This window comes from Lissotriton helveticus, chromosome 3_1 (genome assembly GCF_964261635.1).
Source record: "Lissotriton helveticus chromosome 3_1, aLisHel1.1, whole genome shotgun sequence".
Lineage (NCBI taxonomy): Eukaryota > Metazoa > Chordata > Amphibia > Caudata > Salamandridae > Lissotriton > Lissotriton helveticus.
The window spans coordinates 67356029-67369664 of record NC_136061.1 but is presented as its reverse complement, the minus strand read 5'-3'; positions in this window follow the sequence as shown (position 1 = coordinate 67369664).

Here is a 13636-nt window from a genome sequence, read left to right as displayed (position 1 = left end):
ATATCCAACTCCTTTCCAAAGTTCTGGAAAAATTTGTGCAACAGCAGCTAAGCCTACACATCAACAACTTTCACCTGCTAGATGACTTCCAATCTGGTTTCAGACCTGGGCAAAGCACGGAAACCACCCTGCTCCACATTGTGGATGACGCCCTCCAAGCCCTAGACCTAGGCAAAACCTGGTTCCTAATCCTTCTAGACCTCTCCTCTGCCTTTAATACAGTGAACCATGAAATTCTCCTAGAACGCCTCAAACTCAGGTTGGGATTGGATGGTACCATCCTTGAATGGTTTAGATCCTTCCCCCAAAACCGCTCACAGAGAGTCCTCATCAATGGTGATCTATCCGCCCCCTAAGCAGTTTCTGTTGGAGTCCCCCAAGGATTAACCCTCTCCCCCACCCTCTTCAACCTTTACCTTGAAGCTCTCACCGAGGTGCTTCGTGCCGCCAACATCTCCTACCTTATGTACGCCGATGATACACAGGTCTACATAAAAATATCTTCCCCCGAGGACATTCTCTCCCTAAACGAGGCCCTGAAACTGACAGTCCATTGTCTCACTGCCAACCAGCTGAAACTCAACGTAAATAAAACCAAATTTCTTCTGATCTCACCTCCCAAACCCAATCTAGAAATCCAGGAATGGATCAAGACCATCACGGCACTAAACTGCCCTCCTACCATTGTTGACTCGGCGAAATCCCTTGGTATAACCCTTGACAGCAGCCTGAATATGCAAGGCCAAATAAACTCTATGTGTCAATACAATAATTAGGAACAGGGTAAAAGGGTGGATAATTACTGACAAGAAAAAAGGAACACTAAATCATCAGAAGAGAGCACGGTACAAATAAGCTTTGTGTATTTTTATTGGACAATCATATATCAAAAAAAGGGGGGAGAGAAAAACCAATATCTTTTATACATTCATTATGTTTTGGTCTCCGTTATATTTATACATTCTACAACAGCATGAAGTTGTGCATATTTATTTCTCTATGCAGATTGTTTGAGATTTGCATTTATGATACTGTCTAGATGATTACATTAAAAAACATGGCTAAAGATTTGAATATTACTACGCGCGTTTCGGCTATTTAGCCTTCATCAGGAAGCCATGATGGATTGTTCTGAAGTACCTGTGCACCCACAAAAAAGGAAAAATAAAGAAAAAACATATATATGAGATAAAGGTTCCTATCGGTGTCAGTATAATGTCCTAAACTATTTACAATATAGGGTCTAAAAATATCACATCTTTACACAAAAATGATGAGATGACGGCTAAAAGGAAAACAGTACTGAGATAAATACCAATACATCACTTCTATTTGGTGCATATATTTACAACTATTTACATGGTGTTCTATACACAATTTTATATATACATATCTTCACAGATTTAGAACGATGACCTTTTTGGTGTTACATATGTTGTTTTGCATCTACTAGCAGTCATAGCTTTTCTATACATTTATATACATTTAAAACTAAGTAACTTCTGTATTAGGCATGCCTTCAAGGCTGGTTGCTATGATTACATGCACTTTTACAAAATGAGGGCCAACATAGTGGAACCAGGTGATCTACTTGTGTATACCTGGTGTCAGTTATGACTCAGCCATTGAAACTAAACAATGGACTTTCAACACCAGGATTCTCACGTCCCAAACCATGACGAACTGTAAAACCACAAATGTGGTTTACTTACTGCTCTGTCCTTGCAATTTGGGCTATGTGGGGGAAACCGCCCGCATGATGTCCACCCGCCTATCTGAACATAGATCGGCTATACGCACGGGGAACATCCAAGCACCTCTAGTTAAACATTTTAAAGAGGCTCAACACCATCCAAATGACATACGGTGGTATATCTTGGAAAAAATACGCAAGTCCTCAGGCACTTTGAGCACCCAGACACGTAAATGCCGAGAAGTGTACTGGATTTTTTCTCTGGACACTTATACAAAAGGGTTAAATAATGAAATACCCTGGGAACAGGTACTTAAATACAATTATGGCTAATATATACACTGATTTTTGCCCAACATCGGCATATTAAAATCAATACGTTATGACATGGAACATATCCAGTCCACATCCTGAAAATATATTGTGGACCATATAGACAGCCATGTCAACTCAGGTAGCCATAACTGGACCATAGTACAGAGAACTGCAATAAGACAAAGGCAGAATACTGTCAATTCCATCTCTAATACATGGCACTTCTAAGCCATTCATATTACCCATCATGTCTGAACAATTCTCAACATTGGTCGCTATGAGCTTCATTGACATTGTTCAGCTACCTGGGCTTGTACATCGCCCAATAGGTACAGTCAATGTTTTTTTTAGAGACATCTATTATGTCCTTTACATTTGTTTTCATTTCTATTTTTATTTCTGATTGGGCATATCATCTACTATATAGACAAATAATAACATAATGTTAATTTTACGATACGTCACATAATTAATATTCACTACATTTCTCTTAATGTGACTCTACTATTGCGAGAACATGAGCACAGTATTGTTCTCAGCTCCATAATATTACCAGCACACACATCCCGTTCCAATATGGGCGCCGCGTTATCCCGAACCCTTTAAGGAAAACTCCTTGTAGTTCCGGGCTCGTACGTTTTACGATACGTCACACAATTAATATTTACTACATTTCTCTTAATTTGACTCGACTATTGCGTAGAGAACATGAGCACAGTATTGTTCTCAGCTCCATAACATTACCAGCACGCACATCCCGGTCCAATATGGCCGCCGCGTTATTCCGAACCCTTTAAGGAAAACTCCTTGTAGTTCCGGGCTCGTACTCTGCCCACATTGACCTCTCATCGATATGCGCGCGCAATTTGAATATAAAAGGAACCATCATGCATTATTCTTTCCTTTTTCAATCTACACCGGGACGCGATTCTGCTAGAAACCACGATTGGAAGGCACGCCTAACTTCCTAACCAGGTACGCATCCGCCTAGCGGCGCGTTAACACTCGGAGCTTAAAGAGAACCGCTTGTAATGATCCATTTTCCGTCTCTCTTTTAACTAGCGGCCGGCTCGCAGACTAACAAACACCCACCAGTGGGAAGCACGCCGGACCGCCCAAACAGGTATTTTGGCGCGGCTTTAACTAACCTCAGTCGATACCCGTCAACATAGAAACACTCTGCTAACCTCAAGTGTTCCCCCCTGTCCCTAGATTAACAACACGAGAGTCTTGCTCCACCTGCTACTAATCTACCTACTGTAAGAAGAGAGGATCCGTCATCGGGAATCATATCAGTTATCAGCAAAAGGTATGCTCGTTTTGTTTTAGTTTCCACTAGTAATTACATTAGTCCCTCCAGTTAACCCTTGGACTAACCAAGCGAGCACCACCCCTTATCTCTATAGATATAACCTACTAGCTCCATCATCGTCACTCCATCCTGCAGAACCTAACATCCAGTGATTTCTTCAAACGGAGGACTCACCACACCTACAGATAGGTACTACGAAACGCTCTTAAGTAATTATACAATGCTTTTTCACCCCGGGTCCCTCTTGCCCCCTTCCTTGCCCCATCCTCAGCATATCTTGCGTCCATTACTGTGACTATACCACCAAATAATCCTTTTAACCATGTAATTCAACCTCTCATGGCGCCTACAGGTTCATGTTTATTGCGAGGGAGGCCATCTACGTACAACCAAACTATTAAAGGTTGTCATCAATCCTGTTTGCATACAGGTACTCCTCGCTACTATATCTCACAGCTATACAGTTTCACTGTGTCTTCAATTTATGCTCCAACAATAATAAATAACCTCTCGCATCATTCAATTAGAGCACCACCTTCCTCAACTGGCAACCGAAAAGTGTCCATCCTATTCTCCCGTGCTAACATCGCAGGACGTTACATCAATAAGTTTCGGGTGAGCCTTTATCTTTTCTTCTCTTCCCTTCTCTACCCCTCCCCTCCAAATTTGTCTAAGGTTGTCTACCTTCTATCTAGGTGCCTCTTGGCGTTTCGATTCATTTCAGTTCTCTAACTTTCATAACTGACACCAGGTATACACAAGTAGATCACCTGGTTCCACTATGTTGGCCCTCATTTTGTAAAAGTGCATGTAATCATAGCAACCAGCCTTGAAGGCATGCCTAATACAGAAGTTACTTAGTTTTAAATGTATATAAATGTATAGAAAAGCTATGACTGCTAGTAGATGCAAAACAACATATGTAACACCAAAAAGGTCATCGTTCTAAATCTGTGAAGATATGTATATATAAAATTGTGTATAGAACACCATGTAAATAGTTGTAAATATATGCACCAAATAGAAGTGATGTATTGGTATTTATCTCAGTACTGTTTTCCTTTTAGCCGTCATCTCATCATTTTTGTGTAAAGATGTGATATTTTTAGACCCTATATTGTAAATAGTTTAGGACATTATACTGACACTGATAGGAACCTTTATCTCATATATATGTTTTTTCTTTATTTTTCCTTTTTTGTGGGTGCACAGGTACTTCAGAACAATCCATCATGGCTTCCTGATGAAGGCTAAATAGCCGAAACGCGCGTAGTAATATTCAAATCTTTAGCCATGTTTTTTAATGTAATCATCTAGACAGTATCATAAATGCAAATCTCAAACAATCTGCATAGAGAAATAAATATGCACAACTTCATGCTGTTGTAGAATGTATAAATATAACGGAGACCAAAACATAATGAATGTATAAAAGATATTGGTTTTTCTCTCCCCCCTTTTTTTGATATATGATTGTCCAATAAAAATACACAAAGCTTATTTGTACCGTGCTCTCTTCTGATGATTTAGTGTTCCTTTTTTCTTGTCAGTAATTATCCACCCTTTTACCCTGTTCCTAATTATTGTATTGACACACGGCCACATATCCCGAAATTAGGAACTCTAGTCGGGGGTACCCCTTTCCTTCCTTGCATACAAATAAACTCTATGGCCAAAACGGCTGGATTCCACCTCAGCTACTTAAGAAACCTAAAACCCTTCCTCGATGCGTCCGACCTTAAAACGGCAACCCAGGCCCTAGTCATTTCCAGACTTGAATATGGAGGCTCTACTCTTGCAGGGCTACCCAAGAACTCTCTGGCCCCATTTAAAGCCTGCCTCAACACAGCCGCCAGACTCCTAACAGGCTCAAAAAAATTTGACCACATCTCTCCCCACCTAAAAGCTCTGAACTGGCTTTTCCCTAGAGGCCAGAATACAATTTAAACTAGCCTGCATTACTCACAAAACTCTATACTCGAATTCCCCTACATTTCCCGCACAAAAACTCGTGATATCCGGAGGAGCCAGAAACTCCCGATCTGCCAAAGACCTGCTGCTGCTACCAGCACGCTTCCGGAAGAAAAAAACCTACAATTGGGCCTTCTGTGGGGCCGCACCAAGAATCTGGAACATTCTTCCACCCTCCATCAGAAGACTTCCGTCCTTGGCACACTTTAAGAAGGAGACCAAAACGTTCTTAATGGGAAAATACCTCACCTAAAGAATACTTTTCAATCACCTCATCGTCTTCACCCTCCTCCTCGGCATTATCCACGACCTCCACGGATGATACATTTTTCTGCCTCCGGGGCATCCCCCCAAGAGCTGAGACTGTGTGTATATTATACTTACCTGATTTCATTTTTAACTGCTTTAATTTTTATCCCACATGTAGCTTGGACCTTTGACGGTGTGCACCTCCATTATAATGCAGCCCTCTTGTATTTTTTATCTTCCTGCTTTAATTTTATCCCACATGTAGCTTGGATTTAGGACTACGTGCTCCTCCCGTACAATGTATCCCTAGCTTTCCCAATGTGATCCCTCCCTTTCTTACGCTTTGTATTCCTCCCCCTCAATCCTGTAAAGTGCTCCGATACCCTCACGGATCTGGTTCGAGCTCTATAAAACTATAAAATAAATAAATAAAATACACCTAAAAAGGGGGTGGGCTTACAGGAGACTTCCCAGTAAAATAGATTCCACATTCAAAAATTTTAAAAAGAAAAATAATTCTAGGTGGCACAACAGGATGAAAATGAAATAAAATTCATATCCTCAAAAGATGCGATTTGTCACTTAGTCTACTTTCCATAACATTTTTAAACAATTAGGATCCGAAATGTATTACTATGAAATTAATCTACCGAAAAGAATTCCAAAATAAACGCACAGACCCGATGGCGTACCCCAGTTTGTTGTTTCAATTAAAATGATAATGATAACGCATTAAATTGAAATATGTAGTTTGCAGCGGATGGAAATCATGACTGGTCAGGAATGGCAAAATAAAGCAGATTTGAGCTGCTGGGCTGAGTTTGCTAAAATTGGGGAAAGGAAGGTGTATCTATTGAGGTGTCATTGTTGTGGGGGGTACTGTGGGTCCTGATGCTATGAGTTAGTATTTGTCTTGACTTGGAAATGTACCCTCTAAGGCTCAACATTTCTGAATCTTTCAATACCTAGATACTGGGGGCATTTAATGATAATTATGGCTAGGTATACGAGTGTCTATATATTACATGTTTTGAGGTCTTCCCCTCTGCTTTCTCTAAAGTGTGGTCTAGTACCTATATGAACCTCGATCCTACGCCAGAGAGAGATTTGTCAACATCACATTTATCAAATGAAGCAATGTATGTCCCAATAAAAAGCACAGCGCACTGCAACTGAAAATGATCAATGATATAATAGGGGGGGGGGCTTCGCCAGTCCTGCCTGGTGCACTGGATGCAGTGAAACAGCTCTAGTTCCAGTGGACACAGGCCCATTAGATGGAATCCTTCAACAAACAGTGATTGTTTCACAGAACCTCTGCAGACACATAAAGACAGATTCCTTCTGCTGCTTCTGTAATGAGAAATCGCGCGAGCAAATTCTGCCAAGCCCGTATTACATACAGGTTATGTCACTGGGCCAAAAACCTATAAACAAATAGGCTACGCATATTTGCATTCAAATGAATCTACGTGAGTCTATGTCTTGTGCACAGGGCATAGTCAATGAATGGTGAACAGCCTTTACAACGAAACTTTTACAACGCACTACCTTTACAACGCAACTTTTACAATGCAAACTATTACAATGCATTGCTCTGGGGGGGCGCTCTAGGATAGGGAATAGGTTCATTTACTATCCAATAACCTTCCCTAGTGTCCACGGGGACTGGAGTTGGAATAGTAAATTAAACTGTTCACTATCCAGCACCCCAAAGCACTATGCGTTGTAATGGACTGCGTTGTAATACTTACGTTGTAAAGGCATGCGATGTAAATGCATGCGTTGTAATGTCATACATCCCAATGAATACCCGTTTCTATTAAAAAAAAAAAAAGAGTACAGCAAATTGATTTTCAGTGTGTTTGCTATTTGTGTGGAACAAATGTATTTGCCTCTTAGACCCAACTTTCACCTTGGAAAAGTTGGGAAAATGTGCTTTCTTTCCTCCATAGAACATAAAAAACAACAAAAAAATTGAAATCAGTTTGCAACAGGTTTGTACTCCTGAAAAAAGGATTTATTCGATTTCCTCTTGCAAAAGGTGGAAATGTATTTATATGGTGTTTTTTACACCAATGCAAATTTTCTGTAATGCGGGCCAAGGGGGACTGTATCCATATTTCCATCACAACATGATTATAATATGCAGTGAACCATTTAAATTCCATTTGCCAACATTTGAAATAGATGTGTCAAGGTAGATTGTCAGGAAAGCAACAGTAAACATTTTTTTAGGTAACTTTTTTCATGTTCTGCAAATTAAAAATGGTGGAATCATACCTCTACAGCCAGCTGAGCACCAAAAGCTCGCTTTAGTGGCTGCACACGGATTCCTCGATCGATGAATAGCTGCGTCACGAAATTGGGTTGGGTCGGGTCTGCTCGTCCCAAGTAAATGAGATTCTGGTGCCTTTTGAGAAGAAGGGGCTTGTACTGACTCCTAAATCTGAGAAGAAATAAAGAAACAGGACATTCCCACATCAGACCAGAGGAATAAGGCGAGAGGTGAACATATTGGGGCATATTCACAAGCCCCTATCGCCACAGGGACTGCACTTTTTTTTACGTTCCCGTGACAATAGGGCCAGGGCCCTATTCTCAAGGCACCGTTATCCCACTTAACGTGGCTTTTAGCCACGTTAAGTGGGTTAACGCTGCCTTGAGAGTAGGGCCCCCTCAACGCTAAACTTAGTGTGAAAGGGGGCGTGCAGTGGGTATTGCGGTGGGCGTACCACCGCAACACCCATTGAGTTTGATGCTACCGCCTATTATCAAGGGTGGCGATAATAGGTGGCAGCGCCAAACTTAAGACCTAGAAAAATCAGGTCTTAAGGTGGCTAAACGAGGAGGACAGCTTTATTTCTCCTTGTTTTTGCTTTTTCCATGTGTGCTGCATGTAGCGTTTCCGAAGTGGTGGCGAGAGGCGTTAAGCCAAGGAGGCTAAAACCTCTCACCGCCACTTCTTTGTGAATATCCCCCTCATTGTCTGTGGCATAGATAGGCGTTTTGCCGCCCGTGGCGGCCCCTGAGTTTTCCGCCTCCAGATCCCGAATGTAAGGCGGGTGTCGGGGGAAGGGAGGGTGATTACCCCGACACGCAGCAAGTAAGAGAGGAGAGGATAGCCACCCCCAACATGTCGCCCGGGGCAGACTTCCGCCCTCTACCCCCCCTTGCTATGCCACTGTTTAGTGTGCTTACCATCTGCATAAGGTGTAATTAAGTAATCTGCCAAAACAGCGAAAGTTACAATTATCTGCAAGACTAGAAGAAGATCACCGGAAGGGAGCTCAAATGTCAGGATCCATTTTAAGATTAAGTAATGAACACTTACCTCCGACCCTTGTTATGGCGGTATTTTGGAATCACCAGGTAAAATGGCGTCTGTCCTCCTTGGAAGCCTAATGGTGGGCGGTTTCCATGCGGTCTCTCTCCTGTGTGACCGCTGCCACTTGTTCTGCCTCCAGGTATGCTGCAGCCTCGCCTACACTCCTGAGGGCAGCAAGAAAGACATCGGGCCACAAATTACGAGGGTCACTGCAATCCATGTGCGGCTAAGTTTTGAAGCGACAGTGATAAACAGGGTTAAGCATATATTATGATAATAGAGTGGTGTAGGAAGGGGGGTGCGGTGGGTGCGTGCCCCTGGTGTCATCACTGAGGGGGTGACAAAATGGCAAAAATATGTGTTTTATACACATATTTTTGCCATTTTGTCAAGCTGGGGGTGACAAGAAATTTTCCTCAATGGGTACCACCAGACCTTGCTACGCCACTGATAAAACAGCCCTTCTTCCCACAGGGCAATAGTCTAAATGTTCTGATAGGCAAAAACAGACACAAACCGCAATTTACTGGCCAGGCTTAAGTGCTACTTGCCATCTTTCTCTAAGGCCATCAACCTATGGAGCAGCCATCCGCTCACAAAAGCAACCAGCATGCAGTTTTACCAAAAGGCACAAGACTCTTATACATTTAAATTGTCTACTCATAACTGCAAATCCGTCATGTAAATAGGAAAACCCACAAACTTATCACCCGTATTACAAACTTATGGTGAGCGTAGACCCCATCAGCGGCTTACTGTTGGTTGTCGGCCACCATCATAAAGCATGAAGTGCGTCAGGCTCTGTGTTGACAAACAACAAATAATGACAGCAGCGCAGCCGCATATTAAAACATGAAGCGTTTCAGGTGCTGTGAGAAGTTGGCCTGATGTATGATGTCTCCAATTCTGGGGGCACCTTATATCAGTCCAAACAATCCCTTATGGTGGTGGTTGTGAGTCAACCTTAAAGACAAGCTTTCCTAGAGGTAGCATGGACTAAGTAGCCTAAAGGCTTAACTCAAGAGGACATGTGAAGCCAGCTGTTTTACCATATGCAATCCTGTAATATCAAATGAAAGGACACCACACAAGTTATATATTATAAAAATATATGTATCTATTCTCAGAATAATCCCCACTACTCTTTATGAGCAATAAAGCACAAGCATTTAAACAAAAGCACAGTATAACATATACAAGTTGCACAGTTATGGATGAGGCCGGTGGCCACTCAAACCATATATCAAAAAAGTGGTATAACAATCACTAATCGATCAGGGGTAAGGCCTAGGGCCTTGGGAATCGCTGGGACTACACTGGACTAACAGCAGTTAGGACGGGAGTAGCCCGCGGGATTCGGGTGCAGTGCCTAAAGCACACGCATGCACCAATGCAAAGTCAATGGTGCGTAAAAGTTATCGAGTTACAGTTTTAAGAGTCTTCCGACTGGACTAGAAGGACAAAACTTTAGACTTAGACACTAGAGGTGTAAACCACTACAGGAGCACCGGCGTTCAAGAGTTACCTCACCCACAGGAAGCGGGTGCACAGGTTCCAAGATGTGTCGGGTTTCGTCACGAAGATCTATGGTGCCTGGAGATGAAGATGCTGCAGGCGTCCAGAAGAGAAGTGTCCGGTGTGATCCAAGGGTGGATCGAAGATGTAGAGTACCTGAAAGCAGAGGGGACAGAGTCTGGGTCACTAGCCAGTGACCAGGAAGGAACCAGGAAGGAACCAGGCAATGTCGGGCGCAGTCAGGTCGTTGTCGTGAAGGTTGTCTCCGCTGCCACGTGGTCTCTGGGGCACCGAGGATGTCCTGGAGTGAATCACGAGCTGTTCCACGAAGGCTCTCGCTGTCGGCGGTGTCGGCTTCAAGATCGGAGTCAACAGGCCTTGGCAAATGCAACCAATGCAGGATTCAAAGATTGCTTCTTACTCGGACCAGCAAGGTCTGAGCGGGTGCTCCTTTTCAGGGGAGCGAAGGCCAGTCTGGAGCAACCAGACTAGTAGAGCAAATTTAAAGGTTCGTCGGTACTGGGACCTCTAGACAATGGGCAAGCGACCGGACCAACGCGTCGAGCAGGAAAATGCAAAAGGGCCCCACGCAGCACTCGAGGAGTGTGGAATGGTGAGCTTCGGTGCAAACGTTGCTCGGGCTGGAGCTTCTCAAACTCCAATGCACAGCTTCAAGGGAGCCTCGGATGTTGCACGGTCAGCGCTTCGTAGTTTTTCCAAGATGGCCGGCCCCATGCTTCAGGTCGCCCCCACGGGTCTCAGCTCTGCAGGGACTGTGGATCGGCCTGTTAGAAGGCAGGCACGCTGAGTCTTGTCGATCTCTGTTGCTCGAGTTCCGGCGGGAACTGCAACAAAGCAAACGTCGAGGTGCTGGATGGTGCCTGTTTGCACAGGGTGGTCACTCCTTGACCACGAGGGAGATTCTTCAGTCTTCCACATCGAGTGGGATGTCGAAGGGTCCAGAGTTTTGTTTCATAAGTTTCAGTCAGGATAATCTGATGTGCATCTGCACAGCTCCTACCTTTATTCCAAATCAAGGGGCTGGATTACATGCTAGGTGCCTCCAATGGGTGGGACCTGGGAAGGGGGTGGTTACACCCCTTTCCCTTTGTCCAATTTCGCGCCAAGACTGGGGCTAGATGGCCTCAGAACCGGTTTGACTGGAATCTGCCCAGGGACACCTTGTGCGCCCCAGGCAGTGTCTAGTTTCTTTCAACCCTCCCTGCTACAATCCACTATCTCCTGTCTGGGGTGATGTGACACCTCCCTGTGACAGGAAACCCTTTGTCCAGGTTTCCTCTGCCAAGTTTCGGTCAGCAGCAGGAGGCCAGACTCCTGTCTGTGGCAGCAGCATCCATTTTGTGATGCTGGGGATCTGGTTAGGATTAACTGTGTTTTCAGTAAAGTAACATGTCTTCTCCCTCTAGAAGGGTGGGATGCTGCCCCGTCATCAGAACTGGCGAGGGGGTAATATTCCAAAATGTATGACACCAAACACGACATGTTTTGATAAAGCCAAACCAGAGTTGCAATAACCGCGAGGATTATAATGCACTTAAGAGTATATGGTATGGCAGTATCACTGGAACAGCAGTAAGGAAATGGCTCCGAACACTGCAGACAGGCTCAGCTCATGCTAGAGCACCATCTCACATAAAACCAAGCACTCTGCCTCCAGGATTGTAAAGGCCTGCCATAGGAGTGACTTATAGGGATATATGTGTCCAGATATAGGTTTAGACATAGGTATACTATATCTAAGCAAGGGGTGAGTACACCACCTTGCCCCAGCTGTGTGAACAGCCAGTTGTGTCAATTTAAGTACCAGCCAGGGGTGGCAAAAGATATGCTGCAGCCCCTGGTAGGCCTTGGATGCATCTATGCCCTTGGCACCTATTGTGCACTGGATAGGGGTTATGTACCTATAGTACATGTCTGGGAATTTAGAGAGAGAACAGCAGGTTGTGGGTCTGATTAGCAGGCCCACAGCCACATTAAGTCGAAAACCAGTGAAGCAAAAAGCAAAAATTGGGGTGACCATAGGATAGCAGACCCTACTCTCCTACAGGTGCCTTTTTGACAAACAGTCTCTACAAAAGTAAATACATATTTTTAGGTCGAGCCTAGAGCAGCGCATGCGCTGCTTGTTCGACATTTAGTAAGGGCTAAAAAAAGTGCTACCAGAAGCTGCCATGGCCGGCCTAACCCTTGAGTGCATGTGCTCGGGCGCGCGCTTTGCATGCCTCTCTCTGCTTTTCAATTCCCTCCCCCCTTGCGTGCCTCCATCTGTGCTTCCAATCCCACCACAGATGCTGGCCTCCACACCCCCCACCCCCCATGCACACAACACCCGGCTTGCACATCCCCCTCACGTTTACTTTTGTCGCTCGCATCGGACTTCAAGCCTCTAGGGTTGTGTTTTTTAACAACCGAGCCTGGTGTCAATGGGCCATTTTCATTTCTTATTTGAAAGTAGGTTTTGCTTTTATTGTAGACAGCTTTCACCATTTAGACGTGGTGTTTCTCAACATTTTATCCTGTTTGCCTGTTGTGAAATGTGCCTCTGGTGTTTGGGGCCCTCTATAATTCTTTGTAGTGCTTCCCACTCCGCGGACGTTAAACAAAACAGGTTGCATGTAAACACCTTGAAACGAAAATCTTCAAATCTCGGATTATGGATGAGTTTTCTTACAGCCTGAAGCAACAGAGGCTGGCAGGCTGCCAGCCCTAGGTGCTCGCTTGTGTTACATGGAAGGGCTGGGCTTCCCGGCTGACCGAGCAGATGATCTCCCCCGTCAGTTTGGTCTCCCCCTACCCTGAGGGGAGCTTACAAATACAGCTATAAACTAACTAGATGCTCTCCCGCCATTGGTTTGGTCTTTCGCATAAGCCCCGAAACCAACGGGGGAGAGCATCTAGTTAGCTTATAGCTGTATTTGTAAGCTCCCCTCTGAGGAGGGGGAGACCAAACCGATGGGGGAGATCTATCCTTTCACCCCTTCAGGTTCCCTGCTTCTTTCTTCCTTCTGAAGCTCTTACTCTGTTCTCCCTTTGATTTCACGTTTATATTTCTTCCCCAGCCTCTTTAATTCCTCCTCTCTCAGCTCTCCTTTTCTCCTTAGGTTGTTCTTATGTTCCTCTGTTCCTCCGATGTTACCACACACAACTACATACACACAACTACACACACACAACCAATCACACACACACACAACCATAACCACACACACACACAACCACACACACAACCACA